General features: G+C 42.8%; 1 protein-coding gene and 2 long non-coding RNA genes across 6 annotated transcripts in view; 1 reads left to right on the top strand and 2 right to left on the bottom strand.

Annotated features, from left to right (window-relative positions):
- DIP2B (disco interacting protein 2 homolog B) overlaps positions 1-24,153 on the bottom strand; it is a 269,702-nt gene that overhangs the window by 232,953 nt on the left and 12,596 nt on the right. The gene's annotated exons all lie outside the window — the stretch shown is intronic.
- Positions 673-5,788, top strand: LOC144332883 (uncharacterized). The gene is made up of 2 exons (XR_013401082.1): positions 673-3,648; positions 5,751-5,788. It is a non-coding gene; the product is annotated as an uncharacterized LOC144332883 (long non-coding RNA).
- On the bottom strand, positions 7,369-11,557 carry LOC144332884 (uncharacterized). The gene is made up of 2 exons (XR_013401083.1): positions 11,224-11,557; positions 7,369-8,166 (listed from the first exon to the last, which is right to left on the bottom strand). It is a non-coding gene; the product is annotated as an uncharacterized LOC144332884 (long non-coding RNA).

The raw sequence follows: 24,153 nt of genomic DNA, 5'->3' as shown, positions 1-24,153 counted from the left end.
AAACCCCATCTCTACTAAAAATACATAAAAAATTAGCCGGGGGTGGTGGTGGGCGCCTGTAATCCCAGCTACTCGGGAGGGTGAGGCAGAGAATTGCTTAAACCTGGGAGGTGGAGAATGCAGTGAGCCAAGATCATGTCACTGCACTCCAGCCTAGGTGATAGAGCAAAACTCCATCTCAAAAAACAAACAAAAAATGTTCATAGCTATGATATTTGCAATAGCAAAAAAAAAAAAAAAAAAAAAAACCAGAAACAACTAAACTACCTGCCAGCTGGTGAATGGATTAGTAAATTGAGACGGATTCATGTAATGGGATACCACAGAAGCTGGGGGAAGAAATAACTATAGTAACTTGCATCAGCAAGAATGAATTTCATAAACAATGCAGAAAAGACAAATCAGAAGAATTCATACAGCATGATTCCACTCATAGAAAATTCAGAAACTTGTAAAACTAAACAACACATTATTTAGGATTATACAAACTACAAAGCAAAACTAGAGAATTAACAAAATTCAGGATGATAGTTACATCTAAGGGTGAGGGAAAAATAATAGGAGAGGCCCACAGGGCCTTCAGAGGTGTTTTAAGCTTTTAGCTCTCAAGCTAGATCATGGACCTACCAGTGTTCAATCTATTACTCTTCTTTAAACTGTGGATACATTTTATTTATTTATTTATTTATTTAATTTATTTATTTTTTGAGACAGAATACTTCACTCTTGTCGCCCAGGCTGGAGTGCAATGGCATGATCTTGGCTCACTGCAACCTCCGCCTCCCAGATTCAAGCCATTCTCCTGCCTCAGTCTCCTGAGTAGCTGGGATTACAGGCACCTGCCACCACGCCCAGCTAATTTTTGTATTTTTAGTAGAGACGGGATTTCACCATGTTGGCCAGGCTGGTTTCAAACTTCTGACCTCAAGTGATCCACCCGCCTAGGTTTCTCAAAGTGCTGGGATTACACCACACCCGGCCTGTGCATGCACTTTATATATACTCTTTTGTATGTGATATTCCATAAGAGATAGGGCCACTGCACTCCAGCCTAGGTGACAGAGCGAGACTCCGTGAAAAGAAAAGAAAGAACAGAACAGAACAGAAGTGAGTCTACCTAGAGCCAAAAGGGATGAAAGAGAAAAGACACGTGCCTAGACACATCCTAGTGAAATTTCAGAACTCCAAAGACAAAAAGCAAACCCTAAAAGCTTCCAAAGTATTAAAATAGGCTATATTCAAATGACAATCAAATGAGAGACAAAGACATTTTTGAAAGGCAAGAACTTAAAGCTCAACACGCATGCATCCCATATTAAAAATAGTAACTATTCCAAGTTTTTAAAAAATATAAGAAAAATGACAACTTAAAGTATAAGAAACAACAGCAGTTGAGTAAGACCTAAAAGGAGCACAGAAAGTTGAAAAGAAATTAAAAGAGGATTCACTAGATCTTGATGTTTGGGCCACTCTATTTGAAGCAGTTTGGTGATAAAATACTATGTTTGCTTTTCCCAGTATTCAACAGCACCTCTAGATTCCAAAGTAAATAATACTGCAAAAACTGTATTTGTGGAATATATTTAGGCTTAATTTGTACATACAGAATGAAGACTAATTTTTGTTATATAAAAGAGAATATAAACATTATTTACTTTGATAACAGAAAAACAGTAATATTACTACAAAAAAAAAACAAAAAACTCCAGAAAAAAAGAGTAAAGAAATGGGTTAATTTCTCATGGTACACAGAAGGGAATCAAGAGACACTGTTGACTGCCAACGTGTTACTGAAAATTACACTATTAACTACCAGAACTACAAAACTGACTTTAAAAAGTGGTTACATTTTGGGAAGTGGGACTGGGCATGGAGGTGGGGTGGAGCTATTTTCCATTTCATACTTCTGTGTCCACTCCAAATTCATGCTGACTGTTGGCAGTGCTTTTAATGTTTCATTAATTCCTCTCACACTCCCCGATGGCTGATGCTCCTGTTCTCTTCATATTTCTCAAACCCTTATGCTTCCACCTTTCTGAATCTTTTCCCTTTATCCCCACACCAACCTCCCTCTGAGGTGGAATTTTTCACTCATCCTCTTCTTCCTATTAGAGAAGGAGAGAACAACAGCCCTGGCCTCCTGTTCTCAAGCAGCTCACCTCTTCCACACATTCAGAGATCTAACCTATGCCCAGCTCTCCCACACCAACACAAGCTTTTCTTTCCTCTATCTCTTTCCCTTAGCCCTATGAAGACTCTTCGGTATCTATTAAGAAGTAATAGTAAAGCTAAATAAATAAGTACTATTGTGAATCCACCTTGTTCTTTCATTCCTTTTTCCCAACTTCAAAATAGGAAGGCTACACTCATCATTTCTGTGTTCTCATCCCCGTTTTCAATCTAGCCTCTGACTCAGCCACAGGACTGAAACTGACAAATCCAATCCTTTGTACTCTCTCACTGAATTCTCCTAAGCTCTCTACAGGTTTAGCATTACTATTTGTCCCCACAGAAGCACCACACTACCCATCCCAGTCCACCTCCGACTTCTGTGAGTGATCACCCCTGTCATTTTGGATGACTCTTCTTTCTCCTCTAGCTTCCTAAACAGAGGCATTCCTCATTAGCTTCATTTTTTACTTTCCTTTTCAAAGATCTGACTCACCTGATGAATCACATGAAGATGATGCCCAAATCCTTCAACAGCTCCAGGATATAATTCACCACTTCTAACTGCCTATTGAACAGCCACTCAAATGTCCTGCCAATGCCATTTGTTGACTGGGATGGTCCTCCCATGTTGCCATAGACTCCAACATGTCCAAAATTAAATTATTCACCCCAAACCAGCATCTCAGGTATTTGTATATATAACACACTATCACTTGCCTGGTCACTCAAACACAAAATCTGGGCCATCTTTCACTCAATCCCTACCTATTCCCTCACATCCTACCGATTTCGTTCCCTCAATGTTTTACAACAGGGAAGGTAAAAATGAATAAGACATGGTTTCTAGCCTCTAGGAGGAATAAAGAGAAGTGTAAGCAAACAATTATAAAGCAATCTGGCAGGTGCAGTGGCTCTAGCCTATAATCCCAGCAATTTGGGAGGCCAAGGCAGGTGGATCGCTTGAGCTCAGGAATTCAAGACCAGCCTGGGAAACAAAGTGAGACCCTGTCTCTACAAAAAAAATAGAAAAAAAATTATAGAATAACAAATAAGCAATCTGTTAAGTGCTGCAAAAGAAAAAAAAAAAAGAAAAAAGAAAGAAAAAAAAAGCACAGGATAATGAAGTGGGGGTAGGGGAGAAAGGAGATTAGGAGAATTCAACAGGTTGCAAGGTGTCACAGTCAGAACTAAAGTCCTGTCCCTTAACCCTCACTAGGCCAAAACAACAGCACACACACTGAATAATTAAGCATATGTCTTCCATTAAGACAGTTCAACATTTAAAAAAATGCAATTATTGTGGCTCACACCTGTAATCCCAACACTTTGGGGGGCCGAAGTGGGCAGATCACTTGAGGACAGGAGTTCGAGACCAGCCTGGTCAACTTGGGGAAACCCCGTCTCTACCCAAAAACTACAAAAATTAGCTGGGCATGGTGGCATGCACCTGTAGTACCAGCTACTCGAGAGGCTGAGGTGGGAGAATCGCTTGAACCCAGGAGGCAGAGGTTGCAGTGAGCCAAGATCATGCCACTGCACTCCAGCCTGGGTGACAGAGTGAGACTCTCAAAAAAAAAAAAAAAAAAAAATTATTATTTGTCAATAAAATTTTTTAAAAAATTCAAATGTAACTTTTGACTGAGTATAAATTAGGGAATGATGGTTCTCATTATATATGAACTGATTTTTTTCTTCTTTCTTAAAGAGACAGAATCTCACTCTGTCGCCCAGGCTGTGGCACGATCATAACTCATTGCTATGACCACTGCAACCTTCCCTTACGGCTCAAGCAATCCTCCTGAGTAGCTGGGACTACAGGCTTGCGCCACCATGCCGCCTGGTGTGTGTATGTATGTATGTATGTATGTATGTATGTATATATGTATGTATTTAGTAGAAACAAGGTCTCACTTTGTTGCCTGGGATGGTCTCAAATTCCTGGGCTCAGCCAGGCGTGGTGTCTCACATCTGTAATCCCAGCACTCTGGGAGACCGAGGCAGGAGGATCACTTGAGGTCAGGAGTTCAAGACCAGCCTGGCAAATATGGTGAAACCCCATCTCTACTAAAACAAAATACAAAAATCAGCCGGGCATGGTGGTGGGCACCTGTAATGCCAGCTACTGGCAGGCTGAGGGAGGAGAATTGCTTGAACCTGGGAGGCAGAGGTTACAGTGAGCCTAGATTGTGCCACTGCACGCCACCCTGGGTGACAGCAAGACTCTGTCTCAAAAAAAAAAAAAAAAAAAAATTTCCTGATTCCTGGACTCAAGCAATCATCCTGCCTTGGCCTCCCAAAGTGCTAGGATTACAGCTATAAGCTACCAGGCCTGACCTAGATTTTCTTTAAAAAATAACTGCCCAGTTAATTTATTTTTTCTTCTTTTTGAGACAGGCTTACACTCTGTCTGACAGGCTGGAATGCAGTGGCATAATCACTGCTCACTGCAGCCTTGACCTCCTGGGCTCAGGTGAGTCTCCCACCTCAGCATCCCGGGTAGCTGGGACTACAGTCATGCACCATCACACCCAGCTAATTTTTTAATATTTTTTTGTAGAGACGGGGCTTCACCATCTTGCCCAAGCTGATCTCAAACTCCTGGGCTCAACTGAGCCACCCAACTCGGCCTCCCGAAGTCCTAAGATTATAGGAGTGAGCTATCACGCCAGGCCCTGTTCCAGTGAATTTAAAATAGGATCTCCTTTTCATATATTTTCATAAACAGATCCAATCATAGGTCATCTCAGGAACTAAGAGCTAGGAAGAACTAGATTCTCTCATCTAGCCACTTCATCTCCCAAAGGATAGGAGAGGTTAAATGACTTGCCCAAGGTCACAAAGCTTGTAAACAGAAGTAGAATCCAAACCCACAATCTTTTCCATGTTACCGCACTGTCTCTGACATGCCCCTAATATCAGAATGCTGTCCAGTTGATTCCTCTAAAAACCAACTGAAATGAGAATGTGTAAAAAGAGTCCAGACATTGGGTTTCAAAAGTCTTGAAAGTGTTTGTTTAGACACACACACATAATATAAATTCCCAGAAAATAAGGATCTGGCTATAACTTGGTTCTCCTCAGCTTGTTGATGCCAACTTGACCAGATGAATCTCTTTTCCCTGAGTTCTCCCCAAAATGCTGATAAAGTCATATTTTATTCCCCAGAATACATGCCTAACTGGAGTTCTAACTAGTTGACTAATGGCTAAAAAATTTAGAATCACGGGGAATGAGTTAGAGCAAGGAGATGGCTCAGAAAAAAATGAATTCTAAGTATTGATTAATTCTAATTATGATAATACCAAGTTCCAACTACCATCTCTCAATCTCTGATTTCATCTTCTGTCAGAGGGGGGAAAAAAGTTACTCCCATCTTCAAAAAGTAACAGGTACTTTTTATAATATAAAGTTAGGCCCAGCTCAGTGGCTCACTCCTATAATCCCAGCACTTTGGGTGGCTGGAGGGCAGGCAGATCACTTGAGCCCGGGAGTTCAAGACCAGCCTATGCAAGGTAGTGAGAATCTGTGTCTAAAAAATTTTTAAATTAGCCAGCATGGTGGCCACTTGGGAGGCTGAGGTGGGAGGACTGCTTGAGCCCAACAGGTAGAGGTTGCAGTGAGCTGTGATCACACCACTGCACTCCAGCCTGGGCAAAAGAGCAAGATTCTGTCTCAAAAAAAAAAAAAAAAAGGAAAAAAGTTGTCTTCCTTGGTAGGGCAGTTAAAAAACGGTTAGAATCTGCAACTTCCTATAAGTGAAATCCCTTCTTACCCTTGGAATCTGCTCCCTTTCTGAAGGATCCTCTGCTCACTTTACAGAGAACACATGCAAACACACACAAAACGCAAAGCAACAGCCAGAACTCTAGTTCGATGCTACCCTCACCCTGCACAACTCGTCAGGGGTTGACCTGCAATAATGGCTGATAAGGCTGACAGCAAAAAAAAAAAAAAAATCATCTTGGTTGGGTTATTTAATTTCAACTGAAAACTAGAAGACTACAAGATCCATCCTTACCACTCTCCTTTCCCTTTCAGAATGGTCATGAGAAATATGTAGTCTTGAATTTGATGAGACTGAAAATAAAGAATTCCAAAGCATGAGAACTTATTACTAAACAACTGCTAATTAAAACAAAATGGACACTTTAATATTCTTTAAATTAATTCTATGTAAAACCTGATGAGGTAAACAAATACGGTCATGTCTTGCTCTTTATGACTCACTGTGACTCTGTCACATCCTCTTTCTCACTACTACCTTTGCTGTTATAAGCACACAAACGATTTTAGATAACAACTTGAAAAAGTTGGGAAAGCAGTTTCCTGTCAAATGAATCAGAAATAGATCACTGAAAAACCAGCCCAGTGAGGGCCAGAGGAGTCGCTGACAAAGAGTTACTCTACTTCACTCAAGGCTCGAGTTTCTCTTCGTTTTTTCTCACACAGGAAAGAGTAAGACTTACGCACTGCCCTTTCTTCTCCCACTTGCCTGAGAGCCCAAGGACAGCGTCCTGCTCCTTCTGGAGGAAAGGGGGTTCACACAGGTACCCACACTCCCTTCTCTCAGGTCAAACCACACCCTACATTCCCAGCTGAGACTAGCGACCTCTCGTCTCACCTACTCTTACTCATCTTCTCTGGCACATCCTCACCTCACCTACCTTTCACGTCACTGACCACAGTGACTTTCCACAGAAGCACAGCTGCTTAAATGCTGTTGGGTTTTTTTGTATGTCTTCACAGAGCATTTTGCAAGGTACATACATGACACTCCTATTTTTTTTTTATTTTTTATTTTTTGAGACGGAGTCTGGCTCTGCCGCCCAGGCTGGAGTGCAGTCGTGCAATCTAGCTCACTGCAGCCTTCACCTCCCAGGTTCAAGTGATTCTCCCACCTCAGACTCCCAAGTAGCTGGGATTACAAGCGCACAACACCACACCCAGCTAATTTTTGTATTTTTAGTAGAGACAGGGTTTCACTATGCTGGCCAGACTGGTCTGGAACTCCTGACCTTAAATTATCTGCCCGCCTCAGCCTCCCAAAGTGCTGGGATTACAGGCGAGAGCCACCGTACCTGGCCAACACTCTTATTTTAACTGACAGAATACTCATAAGGCCATTAGACAAGAACTCCCTCAACTTCCTTATCCACCTACCTATGAGTATCTGCCTCTGCTCCCATCCTTTCCTTCTTTCCTTCTGTTTCAGCAGAAAAGGAGTCATTCCTGGTATCCTGAATAATCACTCCAGCAGCACTTAGGATTTCAAACTTTGCTGACTCAGGGAGACCTCATTCCATCACATCTCTCTACTCTAGACTTTCAATTCCTCCTCCCCAAGACCCCTTACCTCCCCACCCAACAAATGAACACACTCAAGTCTCTACCTTCTTAACATAATTCATTCGTTTGGCCATCAAATATATGTTGAGTGCCTACTACAGGCCAGGAGCAATTTTTGACTCTGGAGATAAAGCAGTGAATAAAACTAAGTTCCTGCCCTCAGGCAACTTATTTTCTAGTGAGGAGACAAACAAAGAACAGACAAATGTATAAACATCCTAGCTGCTTCCTTTCTCTCCACCTCAAATGGCCAGGCTTGAAACAGCAGGGTACCCTGCCTGCCTCTACTTCCGCTTCCTCTCTGCTTTGTATTCCTTACCCACTTTCAACAGGCTACAGTGCCCCTTCCTTGCCCCAACCCTGTCCCTAAACCCTGCTAAAACAGCTTAGGCAAAGGTCACCACCAATGACCTCTGCTTGTAATCTCAATTACATTTTCTCAGTCCTAGTCTCAAACTCTATACAACAACAGACACTTAATACTCCCTGTTGTTTTGCTCTTCTCCCTCTTTGGTCACTCATACCTCTCTGACCTCTTTTTCAGGTTCTTTTTTTCAGCTTCCCCCTTAAATGGTGGTGCTTTCCAGTTCTGTGTTTAGCCTCTGTTCACTCAACATGCTCTCCTTGGCTGGTCACAGTGGCTCACGCCTATAATCCCAGCACTTTGGGAGGCCAAGGCAGGCAGATCACCAGGTCAGGAGATCGAGACCATCCTGGCTAACACGGTGAAACCCCGTCTCTACTAAAAATACAAAAAAAAAGAAATTACCTGGGCCTGGTGGCGGACACCTGTAGTCCCAGCTACTGAGGAGGCTGAGGCAGGAGAATGGCGTGAACCCAGAAGGCAGAGCTTTCAGTGAGCTGAGATTGCGCCACCACACTCCAGCCTGGGCGACAGAGCGAGACTCCATCTCAAAAAATATATATATATATCTACATATATATACATACACACACACATATATACACATATATCTATGTATGTATGTATGTATATGCTCTCCTTGGACAACCTCAATCATGCCCACCACTTCCACTATCAGCGATACATGCTGAGGAATACTGAATGTATATCTTCAGGATAGGCCTTTTAACAGAACTCCAAATCCACACACCCAACTGCTGCTACAGATCTCAATTTGCATGTCCCCAAAACCTCTCAAATTCAATAAAACTGAATTTTTTCTCCCCCTACACCTTCGACTGTTCTTCTGCCTCTATTCCCCATTTTAGGAAATGATGCCATCTTTCTCTCAAGATGCCTAAGGAAGAAACTTACGAGTCCGCCTTTCTCCCATCACACCTACTCATCTATGTGCACACCTCCTCCTCCTCTATACTAGTCTCGTAAATTCTCCCTCCTTAAATACTTCTTTTCATTCCCTCTTCCCTAATCCTACTGCAGAGACAGCTCATTTCAGTAGCCTCCTGTAAGTCTTCCTGCCCTGTCTTGCCCTGCTCTTATCTATTTAAGGCTATTTTGCATTTTATCTGTGTAAATGGTATCCCTTGGTTGTGTGACACAGGAACCTGAAACGATTCTCCCCTAAGGTGATCTCCACCAAACACAGATGTCATCCACTCCTGCTTACAATTCTTCAGTGGCTTCCCATGAATGCTCTTCCCAAGGATGCTATATGGATGCTCTTTCCCCTGAAGAAAGTGACGGAGGCAGGGCGCGGTGGCTCACGGCTGTAATCCCAGCACTTTGGGAGGCAGAGGCAGGCAGATCATGAGGTCAGGAGATCGAGACCATCCTGGCTAACACAGTGAAACCCCGTCCCTACTAAAAATACAAAAACAAAATTAGCCGGGCGTGGTGGCGGGTGCCTGTAGTCCCAGCTACTCAGGAGGCTGAAGCAGGAGAATGGCATGAACCCGGGAGGCGGAGCTTGCAGTGAGCCGAGATTGCATCACAGCACTCCAGCCTGGGCGACAGAGCGAGACTCTGTCTCAAAAAAAAAGAAAGTGATGGAGCAATGGAGGGCCCAGAAGAGGCACAGCCTGAAGAAGCCAGCCACTAGAGAACAATGCATTACTTTTTAATGTTAAAATTTAAGATTATGTTTGATCTTAATGTTCAATTAATGCTTTACTATAGCAATAATTTCCCGTGAAATGCAATTCAATGGATATTCCAAGAAAATATGCTATGTTTACCCCCTGTAGTTTTTTTGTTTTTGTTTTTGTTTTTTAGACAGAGGCTCACTCTGTCACCCAGGCTGGAGTGCAATGGCACGATCTCGGCTCACTGCAATCTCTGCCTCCCGGGTTCAAGTGAGTCTCCTACCTCGGCCACCTGAGTAGCCGGGATTACAAGCACAAGCCACCACGCCCAGCTAATTTCTGTGTTGTAGCTTTGAGTACCCCTGGCACATCAATACAAATCCTCACTGGGAAGCAAAGACCAACAGGATAAAATTTAAGATTCTATGGGTGTGGTCACAGGGCCACAAACTCCTTTGGTCCATTGGACAGTCCTTCCCAGAATACTAAATGTACACTAATGCCCTGCACCTAAGCACCTTCAAGTACTTGAACATGTCTCCTTTATGACATTTATTATGCAACAAAGATATTGTTTACAGTTTTTTGTTTTGTTTTGTTTTGTTTTGAGACAGGGTCTCACTCTGTCGCCCAGGCAAGAGTTCCAATGGTGCCATCACAGCTCCTGGAAGCCTCGATCTCCCTGGGTTCAGGTATCTTCCCACCTCAGCCTCCTGAGTAACCGGGACTATTTTGGGACTACAGGCGCATGCTACCACACCTGACTAGTTGTTTACAGTATCCTAACTTCCCCTAAAATAACTATAAGAAAGTACTGCCATATCCTGCCCCTCCTAATCACAGTCAAACCCACTAAAAGTTGTTTTGTTTTTGAAACTTACCCATTTCCTCCCAATCACTTCTTAACCCATTATAATCTCTGGCTTCTGATCCTCACACCACAGGATTAAAACCACACTCACCAAGTTCATAATCATAAATCATTTTGTAGCTAAATCTAACAAATCTATCTTAATGCTTAACCATTCTTTTGTTTGCAGCAATATTCGATCATTCTCTCTCTTGTCTTCTTGGCCCCCAACTCTCTTGACTTCCCTTCTCTAGATTTCTTGCTAAACCTCTAGCCATGTCTTTGCAGTCACCTCTGCAAGCTTTCTTTTCCTCTGTCCATGTTAGCATTTCTTAGGATTCTATCTGAAATACTCTTCTCTGTTCACTCTAAGCCCTCTTTTCCTGGGTGAACTCATCTATTCTCATGGCTTTAACTATCATCCTGCTTTAGATAAAGCTGGAAAAAAAATTTGGGTCCATATGCCCAGTTTAGACACTCTGTTCACCAATCACAACTTCTGCATGGATGGACGTTTGGAAACATAAAATAACACAGCAGCATAATAGATTTATACTGCTTCCTGTGTGCCAGACGCTATACTAATCACTATACTTTTCCTTTTTTTTTTTTTGAAAGCAGGTCTCATTATGTTGCCCAGGCTGGTCTCGAACTCCTGGCCTTAAGAAATCCTGCCGCCTCAGCCTCCTAAAGTATACTTTTGTATAGTAACTGATTCAGTGCTCACATCAATCCTACAATGTAGATACTATTATCATCCTCATTCTATGGATGAGGACACTGAGACACTAAATCTGACTACCAAAAAAAAAAAAAAAAAAAGAAGAGCCAGGCACAGTGGCTCACACCTATAATCCCAACACTTTGGAAGGCTGAGGTGGGCAGACTGCTTGAGTCCAAGAGTTTGAGACCAGCCTGGACAACATGGCAAAACTCCATCACTACAAAAAATTTAAATCTAGCTGGGCATGGTGGTGCATGCTTTTAGTCTCAGCTACCCGGGAGGCTGAGGTAGATGGATCACCTGAGCCCAGGAGGTCAAGGCTGCAGTGAGCCGTGATTCCACTACTGTACTCCAGCCTGGGCAACAGACCAAGACTCTGTCTCCAAAAAAAAAAAAAAAAAAAAAAAACACAGAAGGAATTTCCATCTCTAATGAAAAGCACTTTTTTCCACAACTGCAATTGCAAGAAAAAGAAAATAAATCAAATTCAGGATTCTGAGCAAATATGCTTCTGACAATGGTGATTTTCCTTTAATTAACATTTTAATCATGTTTTCACATTTAATAATCATTTTAATCATGTTTCTTCCAATCTGTACTGAAACAGGATAATCTTTTTTTTAAGATGTGGTCTTGCTCTGTCACCCAGCCTGGAGTGTAGTGGCACGATCATAGCTCACCGCAGCCTCAACTCCAAAGTAGATGAGACTACAGGTGCACACCACCATACCCAGCTAGAGACAGGGTCTCACTATCTTGAACTCCTGGCCTCAAGCAATCCTCCTGACTCGGCCTCCCAAAGTGCTGTCGGCCAAGGATAATCTTAGTTATTAAGATGTTTTACAAGTTTTATCTCTCAGCCATAAAGATAAACCTGAAGTTCACGATATAAGTAAATAAGATTTTAGTTATTTTCCCATGTGCAAAATTACAATTAATTTAGTGTTTGAACTGCACCTTAGATATAGGTAGTCAAAGAGACCTGAGAGAAAGTGGGTAGGACCTAAGAGACAAATATTCTGTGTGTACAGTTGGACATGTTATGCACAGCCCATGAATGTCCTTGGTAGTTGGCCACACTGTTTGCATAAACTAGAATAAATTGACCAAAGGTCTGACTTGGTTCAACAAAACCAATATTTGCCATATGGCTAATTATTTCACTTCCGTGGTTTTCCAACATTTTGCCAAAGACAGAATGTAGCCAAGAAAAGACGTTGAAAAACCAGGCATGTGAAATATTCAGTTTTTTTCCAACCAGGACCAGTTAAACCAAAACAAAACTGATTTTGGTTTCTTACAATGTCTGATCTACAGAAAAACCCACCTAATCAACTTATGCTTTAGATCAGGTCCTGTGAATATTACATTTGGTTAAGACAGAGAAAAAAAGGCCAGGCATGGCAGCTCACACCTGTAATCCCAGCACTTTGGGGAGCCAAGGCAGTTGGATCACCTGAGGCCAGGAGTTCGGAACCAACCTGGTCAACATGGTGAAATCCTGTCTCTACTAAAAATACAAGAAGTAGCCAAGCGTGGTGGTGAGCACCTATAATCCCATCTACTCGTGAGGCTGAGGCAGGAGAATCGCTTGAACCCAGGAGGCGGAGGTTACAGTGAGCCAAGATCGTGCCATTGCACTCCAGCCTGGGCAAGAGTGAAACTCCGTCTCAAAAAAAAAAAAAGAGGAAAAAGGGAAAGCGAATTAATGCATGCGCAAAGTACACAAAAAAATGAGAAGTGTCTGCCTCCTGTTCAGGGAGCAAAGGCACTCGGTGGCGTGGCTCCAGCTCTCACCCAAGCACTGTCCCAGGCTTGGAGCTGTGTATTCTGAAAGTATTTGCATAATAAATACCAAATGAATGGGATAAGCAAAGTAATGTGGCAGACTGAAGAAATGGAAAGTTGTCACATATCGCCCAACTGTAAAAGTCAAGTGCAAAAATCAGAGGGCATATAGTGAGGAAAATAAGCGAAAAACAAACAAGCAAACATTAAAAACTAACCAAATGCCAGGAAACACATAGGCCCCTGAGCTGCAGCTCTCACCAGCTTCCACACGGGTCCCCTGTCCTTCCTGGCAGAGACCCTGGGGACAGAGCCTACATTTCTTTAAAGTGTAGACTTTAAAGTGTACACTTCTTTAAAGCTGCCACCATCTAAAGAATTCCACTGGAATCTCCTCCCTGCAAAGTCCATTTGTTCACTGAACAAGTGTCTATTGAGTCTTCTATTCTAGGCACTAGAGACACAGGAGGGAACAAGACAGTGAAGTCTCTGCACTCAGAAAACAAACATTTTACTGGGGAAGAATGCAATCATATTAATAAATATATGAACAAGATCATTTCAAATGTTGGTATTAATTAGAAAATTTTAAACAGGAAAAAAAGAAGGTAAAAGAGAGTGGTGAGATGAAGAACGATAGGAGGGGCTGCTAATTTAACCTTGGAGGTTCTCTATGGAGGTTAACTTTGAACTGAGACAAAGTTGGAGCAGAACATTCCAGGTGGAAGAAAAGCAAGGAGTAAGACATAGGAATGGTAGGAATAGGCCAGGAATGGTCAGGAATGGTGAACCACATAGGCCAGGAATGGTGAACCACAAAGTGCCTGTAACCCCAGCACTTTGGGAGGCCAAGGTGGGAGGATGGCTTGAGCCCAGGAGTTCAAGACAAGTCTGGGCAACAGAGTGAGATCCTGTAGCTACAAAATATAAAAAAATTAGCAAGGTGTGACAGTGCAAACCTACAGTCTCAGCTACTAGAGAGGCTGAGGTGGGAGGATCTCTTGAGCCTGAGAGGTCAAGGCTGCAGTGAGCTCCGTGTACACCACTGCACTCCAGCCTGGGTGAGAGAGTGAAACCCTGTCTCAAAAAAAATAAAAAATAAAAAAAAAAGGAACCTAGAGGCAGCAACATGTATGGTGAGTTCAAGGAAGAAAAAAAATGCCTATTTTGTTCAAAGTACCATCTCATGATGACCTCCCTCTTTTAAATTGTGCCCACTAACACTCTACCAGTATTCTCTGTCCCTCTTATTTTTGAGATGGAGTCTCGCTCTGTCGCACAGGATGGAGTGCAGTGGCCCAATCTCGGCTCACTGCAAGCTCCGCCTCCCAAGTTCACGCCATTCTCCTGCCTCAGCCTCCCGAGTAGCTGGGATTACAGGTGCTTGCCACTATGCCTGCCTTTTTTGTACTAAAAAGTAGAGACGGGGTTTCACTGTCTTGGCCAGGATGGTCTCGATCTCCTGACCTCATGATCTGCCCACCTCGGCCTCCCGAAATGCTGGGATTACAGGTGTGACCCACCGTGCGCAGCCTTCTCTGTCCCTCTTGATGCTTTTTCTCCATTGAAATTTTTACCAAATGGCCAGGCTCACACCTGTGATCCCAACACTTTGCAGGGCACCAAGGCAAGAGGATTGCTCGAGCCCAAGAGTTTGAGGCTAGCCTGGGAAACATGGCAAGATCCTGTATTTACAAAAAATAAAAATCAGGCGGGCATGGTGGCACAGACCTGGAGTCCTAGCTACTCAGGAGGCTGAGTGGGAGGATCTCTTGAGCCCAGGAAAAGGAAGCTGCAGTTAAGCCATGATCGCACCACTACACTCCAACTTGGGTGACAGAGTGAGACCCTGTCTCAAAAATAATAATAATAATCTTTACCATCTAATAAGCCATAAATATTACGTGTTATTCTTTGTCTACGGCTACAGATGTAAGCCCCCTAATGGGAGGGGTGTTTGTCATGTTAATCACTGCTGTATCACCTGCACCTATGTGGCACATAGTAGGCACTCAATAAACACCAGATAAATAAGAAAAGGAAGAGGGAAGGGAGAATGGGAAGGATGGAGGGAGGCAGGGAGACAGGAGGAGAGGAGAGGGAAGAATAGGGAAGGAGAGAAGGGAGGAAGGAAAAGAGAAAGAAGTCAGCCAATGTGGCTGAAGCACAGTGGGTGAGGGGAAAAGGTAAGGGGTCAGGGCAGTGTAGGTCTTGTAGGCCATGGAAAGGTATTTGAATTATATTTTAAAGACAAACTGAATTCATGGAAGAGCTATAAAGCAGGGAAGTAATATGACCTAATTTGCAGTTTAAAAAGCTTCTATGTAGAAAATGGGTTAGAGAAGAAAGCTGGGACACCACCAGGTAAGGAGCTAAAGAAGCAAGAGATATGATGACATAGGCATGATTAGCAGTGACTTGGGATGGAAAGAAGTAGATTTAAAATACATTCTCAAGGTAGTACCAAAAAGGCTCACTGATGGACTTGATACAGAAAGGTGGACTGAAGGAAAGAGAGGAATCAAGGATGTGTTACCACTTTATGGCCTTTCAGCTCCAAATATACCCTCACTGCTCTGTGAAAACCGAGATGGGCCCTTTAAATATTTTTCCTTTGACAAGTGCCATGATGTTAAGCTTTGCCTGTCTATAGAGGGCACTGGAAAGACATTGCAGGAAGGGGCTTTTCTTTCTGGCTCCAGTGTACTACTCTTAGCAGGATAAACAGAATATCAACAAGTTCAATATTCTGATGTCCTATGGAGTCCTAGTAAATGGAATTTAAAATCTTTTCTAATTTGAGGAAATTGGGAAGACAACTGAACTGAGCTGTATGTTTTCACACGTAATAGTTTTTCCTATATATATAAGAATTTGGGCAATATATATAAGAATTTGGGCATAGTATTCTGTTCATTCGTCCTATTTTAAAGCTAATACCACACTGCTTTGAATACAGTAATTTTAGAATCTGTTCTAATATGTGGTAAGGCAAGTATCACCCTCACTATTCTGTTTCTAAATTTTCTTGGCTATTCTATTTATTCTTCCACGTGAACACTAAGATCATTTTATCTAGTTCTCCATTCCCTAAAGAATCTTCCATTGGAACTGTAATTGGACTCCCATTAAATTTATATATAACAGTCTTCTCACTCAGGAACACGGTACAGCTGGTCCTTCCATATCTTTGGGTTGCACATCCATGGATTAAACCAATCTCGGACTGAAAATAGTTGGAAGAAACAAAGGCATCTGTACTGAACATGTACAGATTTTTTTTCCTGTCATCACTCTCTAAATTATACAGCATAACACCTATTGACATAGTATTTTCACTGTATTAGGTACTATACAAGTATATAAGTAATGTAGAGATGATTTAAAGTATACAGGAGGATGTGCTTACGTTACATGCAAATACCAAGGCATTTTTTAGCAGACTTGAGCACTCTTGGATTTTGGTAACTGAGGAGAGTCCTGGAACCACTCCCCCATGGAGAGAGGAACAACTGTATATATTTCGATTTTTCAGATGCTGCTTTTATATCTTTGAAGTTTTACAATTTTCTTCAAAGGACAGCTCCTATGCTTTTCTTGCAATATTTAAGTATTGTATAATTTTTCTCTTTTTCCCAAATATATTCTAGGAAGTAATTTATAATTTTTAACACTTTTATAAATAAAATATTTTTCTCCTCACCAATGCAGTTAACTCCCATTCTTCCCCTGCCAATATCCCAGTGACATCAAATAATGCTTTTACTTCCCACCTATCCCCCACATTACCCTGTGCAACATCTGAGTTCTGCTGAAATCATTGGGAATGTTTCGTTCAGACGACTAGTTTTTCTCTTGCAATATGTCTCTTCTAGTTCAAGGATCCTTACTTAGCATTTATATTACACATTCCTTGTCATTCTCAATATATACTATGTATATATAAGCAGGACCTCAAGTAACATTATTTTACTCAATGTTATGTTATAAAGAGGCTGAGGAAAAAAAAAAAAATCAACTCCCAGCCAGGGCCACTATCCGTGTGGCGTTTGCATTTTCTCCCCATGTCTGTGTAGGTTTTCTTCAGACACTCCAGTTTCCCCCACACCCCAAAGATGTGTCCATTAGGTGAACTGGCACATTTAATTGCCCCAGTCTAAGTGAGTGTGTGTATGTATGTGTGCACCCTGCAATGGAAAGTCCTTTCCAGGGCTGCTTCCTGCCTTGTACCCTGAGCTGCTGGGATAGGTTCCTGCCTTCCCAGACCCTGAACTGGAATAACCAGATAATAATTACCTTACTTGTTTTTATTAATCTTTCTTTCCATTTTTAAAAATTGTGGCCGGGTGCGGTGGCTCACACCTGTAATTCCAGCACTTCGGGAGGCCAAGGCGTGCGGATCACTTGAGGTCAGGAGTTCGAGACCAGCCTGATCAATATGGTAAAACCCTATCTCTACCAAAAATACAAAAGTTAGCCGGGTGTGGTGGCACATACCCGTAATCCCAGCTACTTGGGAGGCTGAGGCAGGAGAATCGCTTGAACCCAGGACGTGGAGGTTGCAGTGAGCCAAGACTGTGCCACTCACTGCACTCCAGTCTGGGTGACAGAGCAAGACTCCATTTTTAAAAAATAAAATAAATTAAATTAAATTTTAAATGTCTGGGGGCTGGGCGTGGTGGCTCACGCCTGTAATCTCGACACTTTGGGAGGCCGAGGCAGGTGAATTTCTTGAGCCCAGGAGTTCAAGAAGCCTGGGCAACATAGCAAAACCCTATCTCTACAGAAAATACAAAAATTAAGCCAGGCGCAGTGGCTCACACCTGCAATCTCAACACTTTGGGAGACCAAGGGGGGCAGATCATCACTTGAGGTCAGGAGTTCAAGACCAACCTAGCTAACATGGAGAAATCCCGTCTCTACTAAAAATACAAAAATTAGCAGGGTGTGGGGGCGCACGCCTGTAATCTCAGCTACTCAGAAGGCTGAGGCACAAGAATCACTTGAACCTGGGAGACGGAGGTTGCAGTGACCCAACATCATGCCGCTGCACTCCAGCCTGGGCAACACAGCGAGACTTCGTCTCAGAAAACAAAAAAACTGTTGCTGAATATAACAATAGTCCAAAAATAGAAGAGATTAATATGTACTAAAGCAGTCAGCAGGTTTCATGATGAGAGGAACATCAGCCAGGCCTTGAAACAAGGGTTGGATTTTAATAGTAGAAAAAGCAGTCCTGACAGGGAAAATACTCGCTACAAATGCAGAGACAGGAATGAGCTTGTCAAGAAAGAGCGAGGAAACCCATATGAAGAGTGTCAGATACTAGCAAGAAAAAAGGTAGATAGGGAGGCTGATGGCAGAATCCCCTCGTTCACTAGCTGAACCAAAAAGCATTTTCACTAAAGGACACTGTGTGCTGTCCTCAAGCAGCTTACTTAGGGGAGATGAGAATATTTATGCAAATGATAATTTCCTAACTTTAAGATAATTTTAAAAATAGCTATGATATAGGGGTAACATTAGAAATCAGAGCTCAGAAAACCAACAAATGGAGAAGTTGTTTTTTTAACAGGATGTTCATTTTCTAGTACTTCTCTTGGTCTTCTTGAAGAAAAACAAGCAAAGAACTATGGAAGGAAAACTCATACCACTGCTTTTTCTACATGTTCAACTTAAAAATGAAAGTTTCTCCAAACCAGAGAGGAAGTCAAATAAATCAAGAATGACTCTTTAAAATTTTAAGACAGTTTCTTTGCCTTTGTCACAGATTTACTAAACAAGAACTATCAGAAGCTTCTACCTAACAATTCCTTGCTGGGTTGATTTTTTTAAAAGGAAATTTAGGTTGGGTGCGGTGGCTCATGCCTGTAGTCCCAGCACTTTGGGAGGCTGAGGTGTGTGGATTACGAAGTAACGAGTTCGAGACAAGCCTGACCAACATGATGAAACCCCGTCTCCGCTAAAAATACAAAAATTAGCTGAGCATGGTGGTGCGCACCTGTAATCTCAGCTACTGGGGAGGCTAAGGCAGGACAATGGCTTGAACCTAGGAGGCGGAGGTTGCAGTGAGCCAAGATTGTGTCACTGCACTCCAGCCTGTGTAACAAGCAAGACTTCGTCTCAAAAAAAAAAAAAAAGAGATTCATTGACAAGACTGATCAGCACTATAAAATTTATTCATGCCTGAACTGAATTAAAAGCCACAGTTCTGGCCTATGATTAACTTACGACAATATGATCTTACATCCTTAGAAAGAAAAAGAAAAAAAAAATCCTGCAGATGCAACAGTCCTCCAAAAATAAAGGGTATTAGAGCACTATTCTTTCACCAAAAAAAAACAAAAACAAAAACCTCCAAAAAAAAACACAATTAAAGTACATGTCATTCACAGAAACATCTACATTCATTTATACGCTGATTTTTACATTAAACATTAAATATACTGGGGGAAAAAAGACTAAAACCTCTTTCTGCACCACAATGTAAGTATAACTGTATCAATAGCCCAGAAGCCCGAGACCTGTTCACAACACAGACCTTTCCAAGATACTAGGCTAGACCTGTGGATTTTCATTTAGGGCTGTCCCATGCAGCATCCAAAATATTATCATCCTGGGTTTCCCCTTTCAGCTTCTCGTCATCTCCATCTCAATCCAAGGAAGAAAAAGTAACTTCACAACAAAAGACAAGTATATAAAATTATCTTTCACTTTATAGATGATCTTCATATTTTTCATTATTTTAAGAAATAAAAGAGGCCCGGCATAGTGGCTTATGCCTGTAATCCCAAAACTTTGGGAGGCCAAGGTGGAAGGATCGCTTGAGCCCAGGAGTTCAAGATGAGCCTGGGCAATACAGTGAGACACCATCTCTACAAAAATTTTAAGAAATAAGAAGAAGAAATAAAAGTCACATTTTGCCAGTAGTTACATTGGTCTGAAGGAAACCCTCCAAATATAATCTACAGAGTGTTAACCCCTCTGGTTCCTGCAAAGCACAGTGAGAAATAACAAATTATACCCCTATACCTTTTTCTCTGAGAATAAGATAGAATATTCCCATTCTTCTCCCAAGGGAGCCCTACCACCAAAAGAACAAAGGCAGAAGCTGTGGCCAGGTGCAGTGGTTCAGGCCTATAATCCCAGAATTTTGGGCAGCCAAGGAAGGAGGACTGCTTGAGCCCAGGAGTTCAAGACCAGCCTGGGCAACAAAGTGAGACCCCCGTCTCTGCAAAAAATAAAAAATTAGCCAGGGATGGCGACAGGGACCTGTAACCCCAGTTTACTTGGAGGATCGCTTGTATATAGGAGTTTGAGGCTGCACTGAGCTAAGATTATGCCACTGCACTCCAGCTTGGGGGACAAACCAAGACCCTGTCTCAAAAAACAAACAAAAAAAGACAGAAGTTGTATCCTAAGGAAAATGAGACATAAACAGTTTAGATGGAAGAGAATTCTGCTGAAACTACTTGAAACAAGATTCAGGGAGATGGAGAACAAAACGGCTGTGTGGAAACACTACAGGGCTTAGAACCAAAAAGACTTGGTTTCCAATCCCAGCACACTGTGCAGAAACTGCATACCTATCTCTAGGAGTTGTTAAGATTAGAAACACATTTCAAAGACTTTCCCAAGGGCCGGGTGCAGTGGCTGACGCCTGTAATCCCAGTACTTTGGGAGGCCAAGGTGGGCGATCACTTGAGGTCAGCCTGGCCAACATGGTGAAAGCCCATCTCCACTAAAATACAAAAATTAGCCGGCCATGGTAGCCGGTGCCTGTAATCCCAGCTACTCGGGAGGCTGAGGCGGGAGAATCGCTTGAACCCAGGAGGCGGAGGTTGCAGTGAGCCGAGGTCACGCTATTGCACTCCAGCCTGGGCAACAAGAGAGAGACTCCATCTCAAAAAAACAAACAAACAAACAAACAAACAAACAAAAAATTACCCAAGACCATACAGGGTGTGAACCCAATTCAGTATGACTCCCAAATTCACTGCTCCTTCAGAGTGTGGTGCATCCAGAATGCTAGCTTATGGGGAAATGTGTAACCACAGATGGGAAGATATATTGTATGCAATGTTCAGGTGCTTTTTGCTACCTCAGTTCCCTCATCATCATTATGATAATAGAAGTTATGTATTCAGCACCTACTTACCAGGCAGGCAAGGTATATGAAGTGCTAAGCACAGGACCTATTACATCATAAGTTCTCAATAACTGATGATTACTTATACAGAGATTTAACTTCTTAAAAGAGCTTAGAAAAGGAAACTGGAATGAAACAGAAGTTAACTGGAAACTCACAGGAAACTGAAACAGAAGTTAACTGGGCAAAAAAAAGGGGAAGAACATGCCAGAGTAGACGTTTTAGAGAATGGCAATGTATACAAAAGCATACAAGTGAAAAAAAGCACAGTGTATTCAGGGAAGTGCAAGTCATCTGGCATGGCTAGAGAGCAGAGAACAAATATAGACAGCAGAGGAAATGAGGTTAAAAAGGCAGGCAGGTCTTCATATACAAAGAAAGATGCTTAGAGTTTATCCTGTGACTGGGAGAAGCCAAGGAAAAGTTTTAAAAAGGGAAAATAACACAATTAGCTTTGTGTTTCAGAATGATCAATCAATGACAGGGTAGAGAAGGACATACTGAAGGGAGAAGAGACTGAGACAGGCAGACGAATTAGGAGACTACCTCATTAGTCTAAGCAAGAAATAAGTGCCTGAACTAACACTGGAATGGCATGGAGAACAGGAAGTAGAAACAACAAGACTCTGTGATTCATTAGAATATGGATCACTGGGCAAGGTGGCTCACACTTGTAATCTCGGCACTTTGGGAGGTCAAGACGAGTGAATCACCTTAGCCCAGGAGTGAGACTAGCCTGGGAAACACTGCAAAACCCCATCTCTATTTAAAAAAAAAAAAAAAAAAAAAATTTTCAATTAAAAAACTTTTTTTGGCCAGGTACAGTGGCTCACGCCTATAATCCCAGCACTTTGGGAGGCCAAGGCGGGTGGATCACGAGGTCAGGAGATCGAGACCATCCTGGCTAACCTGGTGAAACCCTATCTCTACCAAAAAAATTCCAAAAAATTAGCCTGGCGTGCTGGCAGGTGCCTGCAGTCCCAGCTACTGGGGAGGCTAAGGCAGGAGAATGGTGTGAATCCAGGAGGTGGAGCTTGCAGTGAGCCGAGATCATGCCACTGTACTCCAGCCTGGGTGACAGAGCGAGACTCTGCGTCCAGCCAAAACAAAATTTTTTTAGAATATAAGAATGACTCAGCCGGGTGCAGTGGCTCACGACTGTAATCCCAGCACTTTGGGAGGCCGAAGTTGGGCAGATCACAAGGTCAGGAGATTGAGACCATCCTGGCTAACACAGTGAAACCCCATCTCTACTAAAAATACAAAAAATTAGCCGGGCATGGTGGCGGGCACCTGTAGTCCCAGCTACTCAGGAGGCTGAGGCAGGAGAATGGCGTGAACCCAGGAGGCGTAGTTTGCAGTGAGCCGAGATTGCGCCACTGCACTCCAGCATGGGTGACAGAGCGAGATTCCATCTCCAAAAAAAAAAAAAAAAAAAAATTTTAAATAAATAAAGAATATAAAGATGACTCTCCATATTTTGATTTCGATAAGTTACTATGGTCTGAATGTCAATGTCCCCCAAAAATTCCTATGTTGGAACTTAATCCCCAATGTGATAGCATTAAGAGATGGGGTCCAGGCACAGTGGCTCACAGTCATAATCTCTACACTTTGGGAGGCCAAGGTGGGAGTATCATTCATGGCCAGGGGTTTGAGACCAGCCTGGGAAACGTAACAAGACCCCATCTCCACAAAAAATAAAAAATTAGCCAGGTTTGGTGGCACACGCCTGTAATCCCAGCTACTTGGGAGGCTGAGGTGGGAGGATCGCTTAAGCCCAGGAAACCAAGGCTACTGTGAGCTATGATCTCGCCACTGCACTCCAGCCTTGGTGATGAGCAAGACTGTCAGAAAGAAGAAAGAAGGAAGAAAGAAAGAGAGAGAGAGAGAAAGAGGAAAAGAGGGAAAGAGAAAGAAAGAGGGAAAGAGAAAGACAGAGAAAGAGAGAGAAATATAGAAACACAGAAAGACAGAGAGAGACGGTGCCTCTAGGAGGTGATTAGGTCATGAAAGAGGAGTGCTCATGAACAGGCTTAGTGCCCTTATAAAACAAGCTTGAGGGAGCCTGTTTGCCCCTCCCACCATGTGAGGATGCAACAAGAAGGTGCCATCTTTGAAGCAGACAGCAGGCTCTCATCAGACAATAAATCTTCTGACTTCTCGATCTTTGACTTCCTAGCTTCCAAACTGTGAGCAATAAATTTCTATCATTTATAATTTACCAAGTCTAAGGTACGTTGTCATAGCAGCAGAAATGGATGGAGATAGTAAGTGGACATTCTGAAATACAGATATCTGTGAAGCGGGGAGGTGGGAGCAGGGGTGGAGGAAGAAGTTGAAACCGAGTGGTTTTAGACTTACCATGTTAGCATGGGGGGAACCAATGGAATGTCTAGAGTAGACGAAAGTCAGGGCTACAGATACAGACTAGGGAACCATGTGCACAGCCATGACAGCTGAAGTCCTGGGCACAGATGAGATTACTCATCTGTGTATGTAAAGTGAGGTGAAGAACAGACACAAATCTGAGGAATACCCTCATCAGGGGAAAGAAAGAGAAGAAGAAACCCCAGAGAGAGCACGAGGAAGGTTAGGAAGCCAGAAGGAAACTATGACACAAAGGTTAGGAAGGGAAGAGTTTATGAAGATACTGGTCCACAGCATAGGGCCGGGCGCAGTGGTTCACACCTGCAATCCCAGCATTCTGGAGGCCGAGGCGGGCGGATCACGAGGTCAGGAGTTTGAGACCAGCCTGGCCAACATGGTGAAACCCCATCTCTACCAAAATACAAAAATTAGCTGGGCGTGGTGGCAGGTGCCTATAATCCCAGCTACTTGGGAGGCTGAGGCAGGAGAATTGTTTTAACCTGGGAGGCAGGGGTTGCGGTGAGCAGAGATTGCACCACTGGACTCCAGCCTAGGCAACAGGGTGAGATTCCATCTCAAAAAAAACAAAAGTCCACAGTGTACAATGCCGCAGAGAGAGATGCCATATCCAGCAGGTTCTCTGCAGTCTGAAATTGGGAGTCAGTGGTAGCCTTGGAGACAGCTGTTTCACAGACTTAATAAGGCAGGGGAAATGGACTGAGCAGTGAGCAAAGGTAAAAAATAAGA

Source organism: Macaca mulatta, chromosome 11, assembly GCF_049350105.2.
Source record: "Macaca mulatta isolate MMU2019108-1 chromosome 11, T2T-MMU8v2.0, whole genome shotgun sequence".
Lineage (NCBI taxonomy): Eukaryota > Metazoa > Chordata > Mammalia > Primates > Cercopithecidae > Macaca > Macaca mulatta.
Note: the sequence above shows the minus strand (reverse complement) of the source record. Positions and strands in the feature narration are given on the sequence as shown.